A 13,445-nucleotide genomic window follows, 5' to 3' on the forward strand; every position below is an offset into this window, starting at 1 on the left:
TTTATTTATTTATTCGTATATAAATCGAACCAGAAAGCAATATTTACGATATTGAGATAAATAATATCCCCGACAATGAAAATACCCTAGAAGAAAATATCATTGTCGAATTAACCAATCAATTACATTCAATATACCCAACAGTTCCAATGAATCGGGACGATTCAATTTAGAATGAGGGGAGTTATATGACACATTATTTAGGGGCTCTTACCCAATTTATAAACAACTTTGAGCCGAGAGCTAATTTCCAAATAACTCTGACAGACCCGAGATAAATCCGTGGTCAGCTATTTCTGCCAAGCAGGCCTCCAAATCATTCCCACCCAGATCAATTTCACGCAGTCCGAATCAAACGGATGCCGTAAACATCCAAACCGATATTGTAAACAATCGGAGTCCCAAGCGAGCCCTGAGTCCGCTAACGTAAACAAAAGATCCCCAAAGCGAGTCCCGAGTCCGCTAACGTAAACAAAAAGATCCCCAAAGCGGTCCCTAAACTCCGCTAATGTAAACACCAATTTCCGGCCAAGATTGGACTTCGAAATTGATTGGCAAATTGCATCATCCTATTTTCCGACTCTCTTGAGTCATTCTCTTTATCAATTTTTGGGGATAAAATCTCTTAAGCCGAGGTTTGATTATTGATCATTGAACTAGAGAGCAGGCAGTCCGTTTTTGAGATTCGAATCGAGCAGTACAACAATTCGAGAAATAATACAAGAGCAGTGAATTAAATAAGTTCGGCCTATTGAAAAATTGTAATAGTGAATAAGTGATTGTTAAAAATAAAAATACATTTTTTTAATCAATTCACTAGTGAGAAATTAAATTTGCACACTTCAGGCGCCTTGGCAAAATGCTTGTACCAGGCATAATATTACATATGGGCATTTCCAGAGGTCTCGAACGTACGTTCGTACGCACTTTGTACCAAAAAATAAAAATAATTAAATAAACGTTTTCGGAATTTTTTTTTTTTTGCTATTCGATAGAATTTTTTTAGCTCTTTGTTTAGTGTAAATTATGGGGTTTATTGAGCTATAATTTTCATAATATTGGCAAAAAACATGCGATAGCGAACGTATACAAAATGGAAGTCGACTTTGGCTTAATCTAGTAAAATGCAAAAATCTGCAAATTGGGACAGCATATTCTAAAGCAATAACTTTACTTTTAAAATGGATTCATGTAGCTTTCTATCGAGTGTGTTCCCAAGAAAATATCTCCATTTGTTTTGTATACCCTTGCAGAGGGTATATTGATTTCAGTCAGAAGTTTGCAACGCAGTGGCCCCACAAAGTATATATATTCTTGATAAGCATGACTAGACGAGTCGATCTAGCCATGTCCGTCTGTCCGTCCGTTTCTATGCAAACTAGTCTCTCAGTTTTAAAGCTATCGGGCTGAAACTTTCTCAAAAGTCTTATATCTTTTGAAGGTAGTATTTAAGTCGGAACCAGCCGGATCGGACAACTATACCTATAGCTCCCATAGGAATAATCGAAAAAAAAAATATTTAATAATTATATCTTTGGTCGTTTTTAACATATAACCTCCTAAGCTTGGAAATAACATTTTTTAATTAGTTTTGAATTTCGAATTAAATTTATTTTATATCATATATAGCTGCCTTAGGAACGATCGGAAAATTGGTGGGAAAGTAATATGAAACAAATTATAGAGTCGGTGTTTTCTGACATATTATCTTATACTATTGAGAATATCATTTTTTGTGTTTATACCCGTTACTCGTAGAGTAAAAGGGTATACTAGATTCGTCGGAAAGTATGTAACAGGCAGAAGGAAGCGTTTCCGACCCCATAAAGTATATATATTCTTGATCAGGATCACTAGCCGAGTCGATCTAGCCATGTCCGTCTGTCCGTCTGTCCGGATGAACGCTGAGATCTCAGAAACTATGAGAGCTAGGCTATTGAGATTAGGCGTACAGATTCCTGAGCTTCTTACGCAGCGCAAGTTTGTTTCAGTAGACTGCCACGCCCACTCTAACGCCCACAAACCACCCAAAACTGTAACTCCTACAGTTTTGATGCTAGATAGAAAATTTTAACTGAAATGTATTGTTCTCATCAATACCTATCGATTGACCTAAAAAAAAGTTTGCCACGCCCACTTAAACGCCCACAAACCGCGAAAACCTGTGACGCCCACAATTTTCATGCTAGATAAAAAATTTTAACTGAAATGTATTGGTGTCGTCAATACCTATCGATTGATCCAAAAATAAATTTGCCACGCCCACTCTAACGCCCATAACGCTTAAATCTGTCTACCGCCGGTAGGTGGCGCATTTTAATCTCGCTTTGCTGCTTGCATATCTCCATTTCCCTTTGAGTAACGGGTATCTGATAGTCGAAGTACTCGACTATAGCGTTCTTCCTTGTTTTTTATTGAATTAAGTACCGGTCGCGAACGTACGATTTTTCCATGTTGTTTTATTAATAGATAATTTAACATATTTTTGCCCTCTTTGGGTTTTTATCTTCTTATTCGATTGCAATAAAGAGATTTGATAGAAAAGGTGCAAAATACATAAAAATGCCCTTAAAAGTAGCTATTTATTATTTCTTCAACAAAACAATATGGCCATTTATTTATGTAAATTTGCAAAAAAAAAACATGATTTTGAAGGTTTATCTATTTTGGTCCTTGTTGACCATTTGGCGGATTTTCACATATATTAAATAGAACAAATTTGAGAAGACTGAAATATGTAACAATAAAACCTGAAAGTTTCGTTTCAATTGAACATTTCTGTCCTTCCAAAAAAAATCTACGAAAAAATCGATTTTTGTATGCTTGTAAAGCAGGCTCCCTCCTTAAGGTATACCATTTCGAAATCTGAGTCCTTTTGATTAAGTTTTGGGGTCGTAAACTTTAAAAGAAGGCCCATTTCTGTAGACATTCGCAACATTAAAACATTAAAACATATCGTTCATTCCTATAGGCTGTTTACGTGATTTCACCAACACGCCACATAACGTGAAACCTCGGTGGCGCTAGTGAAATTTTTGTATGAATGTTTCTACGAGTACGACAGGGATGGGTCGTACTCTATCAAGTTTGCTAATTATTTGTTTATAACTTTTTAATAAATGGTCCGATTTGAGTAATTATTTGTATGTATATGGGTATTGATAAAAACAAGATCGAATTTAAATTTGTACAAAATATTAAAAAATATGGGCGCTAGCCGAGTTTTAGCGTCATGGGCGATTATGGGCGTTAGATTGGGCGTGGCGCTATGCTGCGCAGGAAGCCCTAGAATCTACACGCCAAGTCCCAACATTCTAACTCTTACAGTTTCCGAGATCTCAACGTTCATACGGACAGATTGACTGACGAACAAGTCAGGCATTGACGAAACTAATAAATTTCAGTTAAAAAGTTGTATCTAGCACGAAAATTGTGGGAGCCACAGGTTTGGGCGGTTTGTGGGCGTTAAAGTGGACGCGCAGGAATCTACATACCAAATCTCAACTTTCTAGCTCTTATTGTTTCCGAGATCTCAGCTTTCATATGGACTGACGACAGACGGACATGGCTAGATCGACTCGGTTAGTGGTCGTCATCAAGAATAAATATATTTTATGGGGTCGAACACGCTTCCTTCCTTCAATAATGATGATGTTAACACTAGGAAATTCTTTGTCTCTGTAAAACATTCTAATAGTAACTAAAGCAAACCAATAAGCGGTGTTATTTATTGTTGACCACAGAAAAATAGAGGGGAGGTATGTATACCAAATACTGAGACAGTTTTGAGCACCTCTGCCTTATACCAACAAATCATGAACTGAAATGATATGATTTTAGAAATTATTTATACTTAACATTTTATAGACATGCGATACGTAAATAATTTTTGATTCTAAATTGCAGAGGACGGGGACCGTTAAAAACTACTATGGATGTTATCAATGCAGCTAAGAAAATATCAAAAGCTGGTACAAAGCTGGATAAACTTACCAGAGGAATTGCAGAACAATGTCCAGAAAGCAGCACAAAAAAGGACTTGCTTGCCTATTTACAACGTATTGCCCTATATTGTCATCAAATCCAAATAACGTCAAAAGTAAAAGCTGACGTTCGTGGGGTAAGAATCATTTGAATATAATATAAAAGTAATAATAATATCATTGATATTCATAATTATTTTAGCTGGATAGCGCAACATAGTTGATTCAAGCCGCCAAAAATTTAATGAATGCGGTTGTATTAACAGTAAAATACTCATATTTGGCCTCGACGAAATATACTAGGCAAGGAACTGTGTCTGTAAGTTTCGTCATTAAAATAGGTCATGGAGATTTAATAATTTGAATTTATTTTGTAGTCTCCAATTGTAGTATGGAAAATGAAAGCTCCAGAAAAAAAAAACCTTTGGTTAGACCTAAAAAACCGGAGGAAGTTAGAGCAAAAGTTCGCAAGGGGTCTCAAAAAAAGGTTCAAAACCCTATACACGCATTGTCTGAATTCCAAAGTCCCGCTGATGCTGTTTAAAATTAATTATTTGCCCATATCCATAAATTATTGGGATTGTCTTTTCTCAAAAGCGATTTGCTTCTTATCCAATTTTATCAAAAAACATTCTTATATTAACATATATAATTGACATTATAATAAAATATTCAAATATACGAAAACAATCTTTTGATAATGCATTTTATATATACTGGTTAAGTTTTCAATTTGAAAAATGTATAAAAAAAAGCTTCGCCTGCAAATAAATTAAGAGAGGAAATAGAGTTCTATAAGTCGAAAGTTTAAAAGCATATTAGTCACCTATTTCTTAAATGTATGAATGCGGTGCATAGCTGCATTTGTGGTTGTTGGGGTGGGGTGGCCTGATCGCTGAAAATATCTGAAGTCCCAAGAATCGCAAAAAACACGGGGGTACTTTGGGGTTTTTTGCGCGACGTGCATAGGTGTACACTTTGAAATAAGAACTAGTTAAGCCTAACTTAACTTAAGCGCTCCACAGCGGAGCTGCGACTTTGGGGAGAGATGGAGAGGGAGAGTGTAGACATCTGGATAATACATATAAGTATTAAGTATATTTAAGTTAGCATATAAGTCATTTAATAGACCTTATACATGTATACAAGTTTTTTTTAATATTTCCAGGATTATTTACATCTATATCTATATTTATATGAGGATAAATGATAAATAAAATGAATGAGCATAAATCTAATCCAGGTGGAAAACTAATGAAAATAAGAGAACTGAAAACAAGAAATGCGTGCGTCTTTGTGTGTATACATGCATTTTTAGCTGACAGGATAAAACAGATTCGTTTAAGCCTCCTTAACCAAGTCCCCCCATTTTTTCCTATTCCGGTTTGTCCCTCGTAATTTGATTGAATTGAAATTGTTATCTTAGCAGGACAGCCAAGTGCGGCCCTCGAAGTTAATGGAAAAGGCAAAGGCAGAATCTTAAACAAAGGTAAAAGCAATGTCGCTGAAGGCAAGGGCAATATAGCTGAGATTGAATTAAAAAATTTGTTTATTAATTCCATAAGTGGAACCGCTTTACGGGTTGGATAGCTTGTATGCATTTCTGTGTGTATACATTTACAGCTGATGGGGAAAATGAGATTCGTTTAAATATAAATTATTTATAATATACACTGATAGTCATGTAAAAAATATTTCATTTGCCAATCTTAAACAGCTTTAATACATTTCTTTCAAAGGGCAAAACTGGTTTCAAATTAAAAAAATTTCTTTACTATGTCTAAACAAATAAAATTGTTTAAACAAGTAGTTTTACGGCTTTCCCTCTGCCTAGTCTCCAACACCCATGTAAAGTTCTAATGAACGCAAGAATACTTAAAGCAAGATATGCGTGCGAATTAGTTTTATTCGTTATAAAAAAGTATAATTTTTATTTTAAAATTTTATTTTATTGGTGATTGACCTTAATTCATAAACTCACTAATACATCAAGACACGTTTACTTCTTATTATTAGGTATGACCAGAGCTTGCAAGTAACTGTTGACCGTTTCTCGCTGTCTGCAAATAAGTGTATTTTTCGGACTCTTTACGAAAAGACTCAGAGAGCAACCGATTTATGGGTTCTTGAATGTGCTCGCTCGTGCTCAGAGCGAAACCGTTTTTTTCTATTCTGTTTTGTTCTGGTTGTTCCAAGACCGTTTTGTGGTGTTCAGTGAAGCAAAAGGTCTTTTGCGTATGTATTGGTATACATTCACACGCATAGGCAAGCAAATCGTTAATTGCGATCGTGAATTAAAAATAAATTTTAAATTGTTCTATTAAACAAATTATATTATTTATTTTTCATAACAACGAAAGTAAATGTGAAGATCGTTTTCGTTGAGTTTTTCGGTCAATCGGTCTTTTGCTGACTCTCATTGTGCGAGCGTTTCTCGTTCCGCTCCTTACGCACTGCTCATTGAAAGAGCGACATACAAAGAAACATAAATAAAGACAGCAAGAGTCTCTTGCTCAGAGCGAGAGCGAGAGCGAGAGAATGTGAACTTTTTCGGTTCTGCTCGCAACGAGAGCGCAAGAAGAAGAAGAAGAAACGGTCAACAGTTATTTGCGAGCTATGGGTATGACCGGACGCGGTTGCAATCCGAGAGCGCATAGTCTGTAGGTGAATTCTATTCCCTTTCGGTACGACTCCGTGCCGACAGCTTCGGCCCATAAGTTACCAAGTGCAGAAGAAGTCTGCGCCCTTGTTTTCGTCCTCTGGTGTTGAGCATTATTCGCCACAGAGCTCTAGCGGCATTTGCGGCCTTTTTGATAGCTTCGAAGATATGTTCCCTGAAAGTCAGTCTCGTGTCTATCATGACTCCCAGGTAGCGCATTGCTCTTGCTGAACGTATCGTGGAGCCTCCGACTTGGATGCTCGCTGTCTCAACCACCTGGTGGCTGGATATGAGTACCGCCTCGGTTTTGTGGTGCGCAATGCTGAGACCTACCGACGAGAGCCACTCTTCGATAATTGCCACTGCTTCGTTTCCGAGTTGCTCTGCTTCCGAAAGGGTTTTGGCCACGATTGCGACTGCTATGTCGTCCGCAAAGCCTATCACGCTCGTTCTTCCTGGTAGTACCAGCCTTATAACTCCATCGTACATCGCATTCCAGAGCAGCGGTCCAAGAACGGATCCTTGGGGTACTCCACAGGTGATCTTGTGCTCCATCGTTCCTCTATCCGTGTCCTAGAGTAGGGTGCTGTCACTGAAGTAGGACTGTACGATGCCTACTAGGGTCTCTGGTACGCCTAGTTGCTGGATTCCTTCCATTTCTAATGTCCAGGGTCACGACTAAGCAGTACTCCTTGCTGCCTCCCCGCCATCTTGTTCCTTCCATTGCCTTCGAAGCGATGTCCTTCACTGTTGAGATTGCATTCACTGTGGATCTGGACTTCCTGAAGCCGAACTGCATGTGTGACAGGTCCCTGGCTGCTGAGATGGCTTCTTACAGTCTGTTACTGATGCACCGTTCTAGTGCCTTGCACTTGGCTTGGGCAGCAGGACCAGCTCTAGGTTGTGGTGGTGGCTCATCTACGATAACCGCGTTCCTCTTTCCCCTTGTATCATCCACCAATTCGTCCAGGATAAAAATATGCGTGCGTGTGTGTGTCTATGCATTTGTGTGTGTGTATCTATATAATCCCTAGCCCTGCAAGCATTTTCTATAGCGGAAGGCACTATTAAGTGACTTCTAGAAGATGAAAACGATCGTCCGCGGTATCGCATTCGGATCGCGGAAGTGTCTCCCTTCGGGAAGAAATGTGCCACTTCGGCGACACTTCTCAAAGTCACTTCTGCGTTACTTCTGGAAGTGTCGCCGAAGTCACTTCTGGAAGTGTCGCCGAAGTTACTCCGAGAAGTGGCACATTTCTTCCCGACGGGAGTCACTTCCGCGATCCGAATGCGATATCGCCGAAGTAACTTCTAAAAGTGTCGCCGTAGTCAACTCCGGAAGTCACTCCGAAGTGACTTTACATTTGCTTGTAGAAGATATCTAGAAGAGTCTTTCCCAATTGGAAAAACTTGAATAAAAACATAGTTTTTTATACTTTCAATATTTTGCATTTATTTTGTGTATAAAGGGCTTCGTCCGCTTGTATACACGGTCACTGACATGTAGGAAATTTTGCTGATCAATGTTAGGTCCAGCTCCGTCGACATAAGAAATTTATTAATAACCATTTCTAAAGGAAACAGAAACAAAAATTATTTTTTGTTCAGTCAAAGTAAAAATAAACTAGAAGACAATGAAGTATGTTGAGAATCGTTGGATCCGCAGTTACACGCCAAGTAATGTCCACAGCTAGCTTGTCCGTAAATAGCTTTAAATAATCGTACAGCTCACGATAAGCACGTAATTTCGCACCCTTTGTTGAGGGGGATATTTAAATATGTTAAGCAATCAATAACATTTAGAAAAAACAATGCAATATTTTTAAAACGCACAAAATTGATACAAAACAGCACTGTATCGCGCAACGAAATGACGCTCGGGCGAAAAATAATAGTGTGGGTCAGAAGGAAGACCAACAAATTTTCAGAAAAAAGGGGTAACGGAAAATTACCGCGACCTCTTTTTATGGCTTGTTTTTTTCCATTAATTTTGTTTTTGTAAAATGTGTACTATCGTCTTTCTATCGCGCAGAAGTGTCTCAGAAGTTACTTCTTCGCGATCCCGACCATTTTTGTTTTTGTAAAATGTGTACTATCGCCTTTCTATCGTTCAGAAGTGAATTTGAAGTGACTTCTACGCGACACGTGTATATTTTGTTTTTGTAAAATGTGTACTATCGTCTTTCTATCGCGCAGAAGTTACTAAGAAGTGCCTCCTGGACCACAGGCGATAGAAATATCGCCCTTTTGCTTGCAGGGCTGCAGACCACAATTGAGTTAAGCGCCCAATCGTCACGAAGTCGACTGCGACGTCGGCAGAGCAGCCAGCGACGTCGGCTGAGCTGAGTGGAACGGCGGCAAAGAGACGCGCTCTCAGTCGGGGTCCGCAAAGAAAACGCACAAAAAGTTGTTTTGGGCTCTCTCTCTCTCGCCATGTCTCAGCTGGAGAAATGCGTGTGAGGGCAAGGAGGCCCAGCAATTAAAATAGCTAGACTTTTGTGCACCCTTGCCTTTTGAATAATGCGACATTTTTTCGTAAATGTTAAAACAACCAATTAAAATATGTTTGGGTTTTAAATTATATGTATTTCTTAAAAAAATTTATATGTTTATTAATATTATTTATTATTAATATGTGAAGTCTTAAAAATATATTTTTATATAACGATTTGCATAGTCAGATACGTCTATAAATACCCTGCTTTTATGTGCAAGATGCATAGACCAAATGGGACATGCCCAAAAAAACAGAGCAACAACGGATTAGCGGAACCGTTGTTGTTGCTTGTTGTTTTTCTGGAAGGCACGCGACTTTTTTCGTCTTTTTCACTTGCGTTTACTTATGTGAAGGAGTTAGAATTGCCTGCAACTAACGTAGTTAAATCAAATAAACCAGTGGTTTTAAAGTGATACCTATACGATTCCCAGGTAAGTCTGTCGCAGACCAATATTTGTTTAAACAGTGAGAGTAAAAACAAGTTAATGTATATTAAAACAAGGAAGAACGCTATAGTCGAGTACCTCGACTATCAGATACCCGTTACTCAAAGGGAAATGGAGATATGCAAGCAGCAAAGCGAGATTAAAATGCGCCACCTACCGTCGGTAGACAGATTTAAGCGTTATGGGCGTTAGAGTGGGCGTGGCAAATTTATTTTTGGATCAATCGATAGGTATTGAGGACACCAGTAGTAGTAGTGGGCGTCACAGGTTTTCGCGGTTTGTGGGCGTTTAAGTGGGCGTGGCAAACTTTTTTGGGTCAATCGATAGGTATTGATAAGAACAATACATTTCAGTTAAAATTTTCTATCTAGCATCAAAACTGTAGGAGTTACAGTTTTGGGCGGTTTGTGGGCGTTAGACAGGGCGTGGCAGTCTACTAAAACAAACTTGCGCTGCGTAAGAAGCTCAGGAATCTGTACGCCAAATCTCAATAGCCTAGCTCTCATAGTTTCCGAGATCTCAGCGTTCATCCGGACAGACAGACGGACAGACGGACATGGCTAGATCGACTCGGTTAGTGATCCTGATCAAGAATATATATACTTTCCGACGAATCTAGTATACCCTTTTACTCTACGAGTAACGGGTATAAAAATGGAAAATACAAGATACTCAAAAAAACAACTGGCGGAAAAAAATAGCTGTGAAAAATATTAATTTTTGACGTGAAAAACAACAATTGATGCATATAAATAAATAAATGAATGAATCTGTGAAAAAAAATTAAAAAATCTTATTGAGTGCAAAGTTCCTAGGGACGGAAAATAAGAGAAGTTTGTTATTAAAAATTATGTTTGTTTGTATTAATAAAACAAGAAGAAGCTCAGTCTACCCAAATTTCGTCCGCGCCTTATTAAGTAAGTTTTTATTGAGGCTGAAAGTAACTATTGTTTGTAAGTTTAATTTTTAAAAGACTTCTGGGATTTTTACATTGAATGCCAAAGATAACATTTCTTTTATTATAAATAAATCTTACAAATAACGATTACTTTCGGTCACTCGTTTTTATTCTCGTCTCGTCTCTCTCTCGTTCTAGTCTCGGAGCCTCCCGAAAAGGCGCTGCAAAAGGCAATGCGGTGCGTTAAGAACTTGAGTTGTACCAAAAAAAAAGGAAACGCTGGCACCAGATGCTGAGGAGGAGGTGCCAGCGGCCCCGATAGCACCGGGAACCCCCGAGCTCAAATTTTAAAATAAATAAATAAAAATTACAACTGAAATTTTATTTGCTGCTAAGCGCTCAACGTGTGCTGAATGTGCGCTTTTTCGCTGCTTGAATGAGCGCTCAACGTGTGCTTTTTCCGCTGCTTAATCGAGCGCTCAACGTGTGCTGATGGTGTGCTTTTTCCGCTGCTTAATCGAGCGCTCAACATGTGCTGAACGTGTGTTTTTTTTGTTGCTCAAATAAGCGCTCAAAAGAGTGCTCAAAAAAGCGCTTAATGCGTGCTAGTTTTTGTGCACTTATGAACCCTAGGACAAGCCTATGTTAATTAAAGCACTCAATTCCATACGCTCAGTGATTAACTTTTTGCAGTGATTGAGTGCTCAATAAGCGCTGAATGGTACTGCAGGGATGCTTTTGCAGCTGACGGGTGTTCGTAACCAAGGTTACTCAACTCGGTCTAACCAAGGTTGCGCAGCATGGGTCAAACACACGCGACACCCAACACGACGGAGTTGTAAGGTATCAACGAGCGAGACATACAATCAATGCAACTTATACGGAACATCTACTTTCGGTATACTGCTAGCATTGCAGCCTTGACGATCGGTCAACAGTGAGCAAACTGGTCAAACCAGGTCAACCCAAGTAGATGAGCAGCCCCAAAACAGAGGCCATACATAGAAGATATTTTATACGCCCAATTCCGGGTCAAAACAGTATTTAAGCTATGATTAACAGCTCAATAAAGTTAGTTACAATCCTAAATCTCACTCGACTCATTACTTCTATCAGCGGTTGACCCTCATTAACCCACCTCAGCACAGTTCATATATCGCCTGTGGTCCGGCACCGTACTAACCATAGTTACCCGTTGTCCCGTGGAGTGACTCAAAACGTTGTCTACCCTGGTTAGACACAAACATTGGTGACCCCGACGTGATCCTTTACCAACCACTAAGGCAACGCACAGGCCGGTTTGAACAGGAAAGAAGTCCTTAAACAATCGCCATTCAATCCTCTTTTGTAAACCGTAGTCAGCTCAATGCCACAGAGGCAGTACCTTACAACAACTTGCACTTTGTCAACCTCCTTCATAGAGCAAACGAACCAAAGCAGAATCGACTACAATAGTCCGTTAGATGACCAATACGAGCTGCAAGGGCAAATCATCATTAACATTAGCCTCTTATGCTGCAACGGTCACCCCAGCCCTACAAAGGCACCTGGAACTCCATTGGGCGCTATTGAGGCACGACGAACTGGATAGCACACCTGGGGCAGCAGATCTTGCAGAAGCAGAGCTAACCCAAATCCACACATTATACGAGGAAAACATAATAAACCTGCTTCGAGAAAACGACGCTCCATGAGTCTAAACTTGGCACTTCCGCCAATTAGCAGTCCGGAGTTCAATGGCGAGTATCTAGACTGACGACGGTTCCTCGATCTCTTTGTAGAATTAAGACATAATAAACCGGCCAGCCAAAAACTAAGTATTCTACAGAGTTCGCTTCGTGGTGAAGCGAGGAACGTTTTGACAAGCACAGTCTTTTCACAGGGTGCAGGCAGGCTATGACGACACCTGGTTGCGATTAAAGGCCAGGTACCAGAACGGATAAATGGTAGTACTCGCCGCCATAGCAAAAATGGTTGACTATAAGCACATAGACGGCTCCTCTTGACAACTGATTGTCCACTATGAAAAATTCAATGAGCCTGGACATCTGCACAAAAACCTGGGATCTAATTATAGTGGTTCTAGTGCGGCGAGAACTGGACCACTTTACTTTAGCTGCACTCGAAGATTCAGACAACTCACGGACAGAAGTCCCGTTGCTGGATAGTGTTTTAGCCTATTTTGAACGGCGCTCCGGTATGCAAAACTAATGGTATCACGAGACAGCAACTATAAATTTTGCACCACCCGGAATTATCGATTTGGGTACGGATAAACCGACTCTCCAAGAAACCGCTCTTAGGTGGATTGTTTTCGTCTCAGTTAATCGAGGATTGCCAGCATCCATGGCAGGAAATATCACAACAAAACCAACGACAATCCAAGAGGGATTTTGTGAAAAACACTTTCTATGAAACGTCAGTTTCTACCCGATCAACGGCTAATGGTGAAGCTGCCGTTCGCAGAAAATCCGATGGTGCTGGGAACAACACTAGCTCTGGCTCAATTGAGGTTTGCTGGCGTGGAACGTCGGCTGCAACGAGATTCGGCAACGCTAGAAGGATACGTGACCTTTATGGATGATTATGAATGGTTGAATCACAAGACGCATGTAAAACCTTCCAGTGTACCAAGGAATCATTACTTCATTCCCCACCATTGCTTCCTAAAACCAGACAGCTCCAACAGAAAATTGAGAGTGGTCTTTGACGCGTCGGCGCTTAGCTCGACAGGAAAGAGCCTTAACAACATCCTGAGGGTAGGGCCGACAGTTCAAAGTGAACTTTTATCGATCTTGTTACAATTCCGAACTCACCAGTTCGTGCTCACAGCAGACGTTGAAAAAATGTATCGACAGATCTGGGTTCATCCTGGAGACAAAAGTATCAACTCATGCTATGGCGAAGAACCCCACTAGACTAAATGCGTTATTTTGCAATAAACACGGTCACATACGGGACT

At 39.7% G+C, this 13,445-nt stretch overlaps 1 long non-coding RNA gene across 2 annotated transcripts; it reads left to right on the forward strand.

Annotated features, from left to right (window-relative positions):
• The first annotated feature begins 583 nt into the window (after positions 1-583).
• On the forward strand, positions 584-4,602 carry LOC139353012 (uncharacterized). Of its 2 annotated transcripts, none has more exons than XR_011604091.1 (4): positions 584-911; positions 3,907-4,120; positions 4,186-4,302; positions 4,361-4,602. It is a non-coding gene; the product is annotated as an uncharacterized lncRNA (long non-coding RNA). The 2 variants fall into 2 exon arrangements; XR_011604092.1 differs by having other exon boundaries at positions 584-761.
• The last annotated feature ends 8,843 nt before the right edge of the window (positions 4,603-13,445 follow it).

Source organism: Drosophila suzukii, chromosome 3, assembly GCF_043229965.1.
Source record: "Drosophila suzukii chromosome 3, CBGP_Dsuzu_IsoJpt1.0, whole genome shotgun sequence".
Lineage (NCBI taxonomy): Eukaryota > Metazoa > Arthropoda > Insecta > Diptera > Drosophilidae > Drosophila > Drosophila suzukii.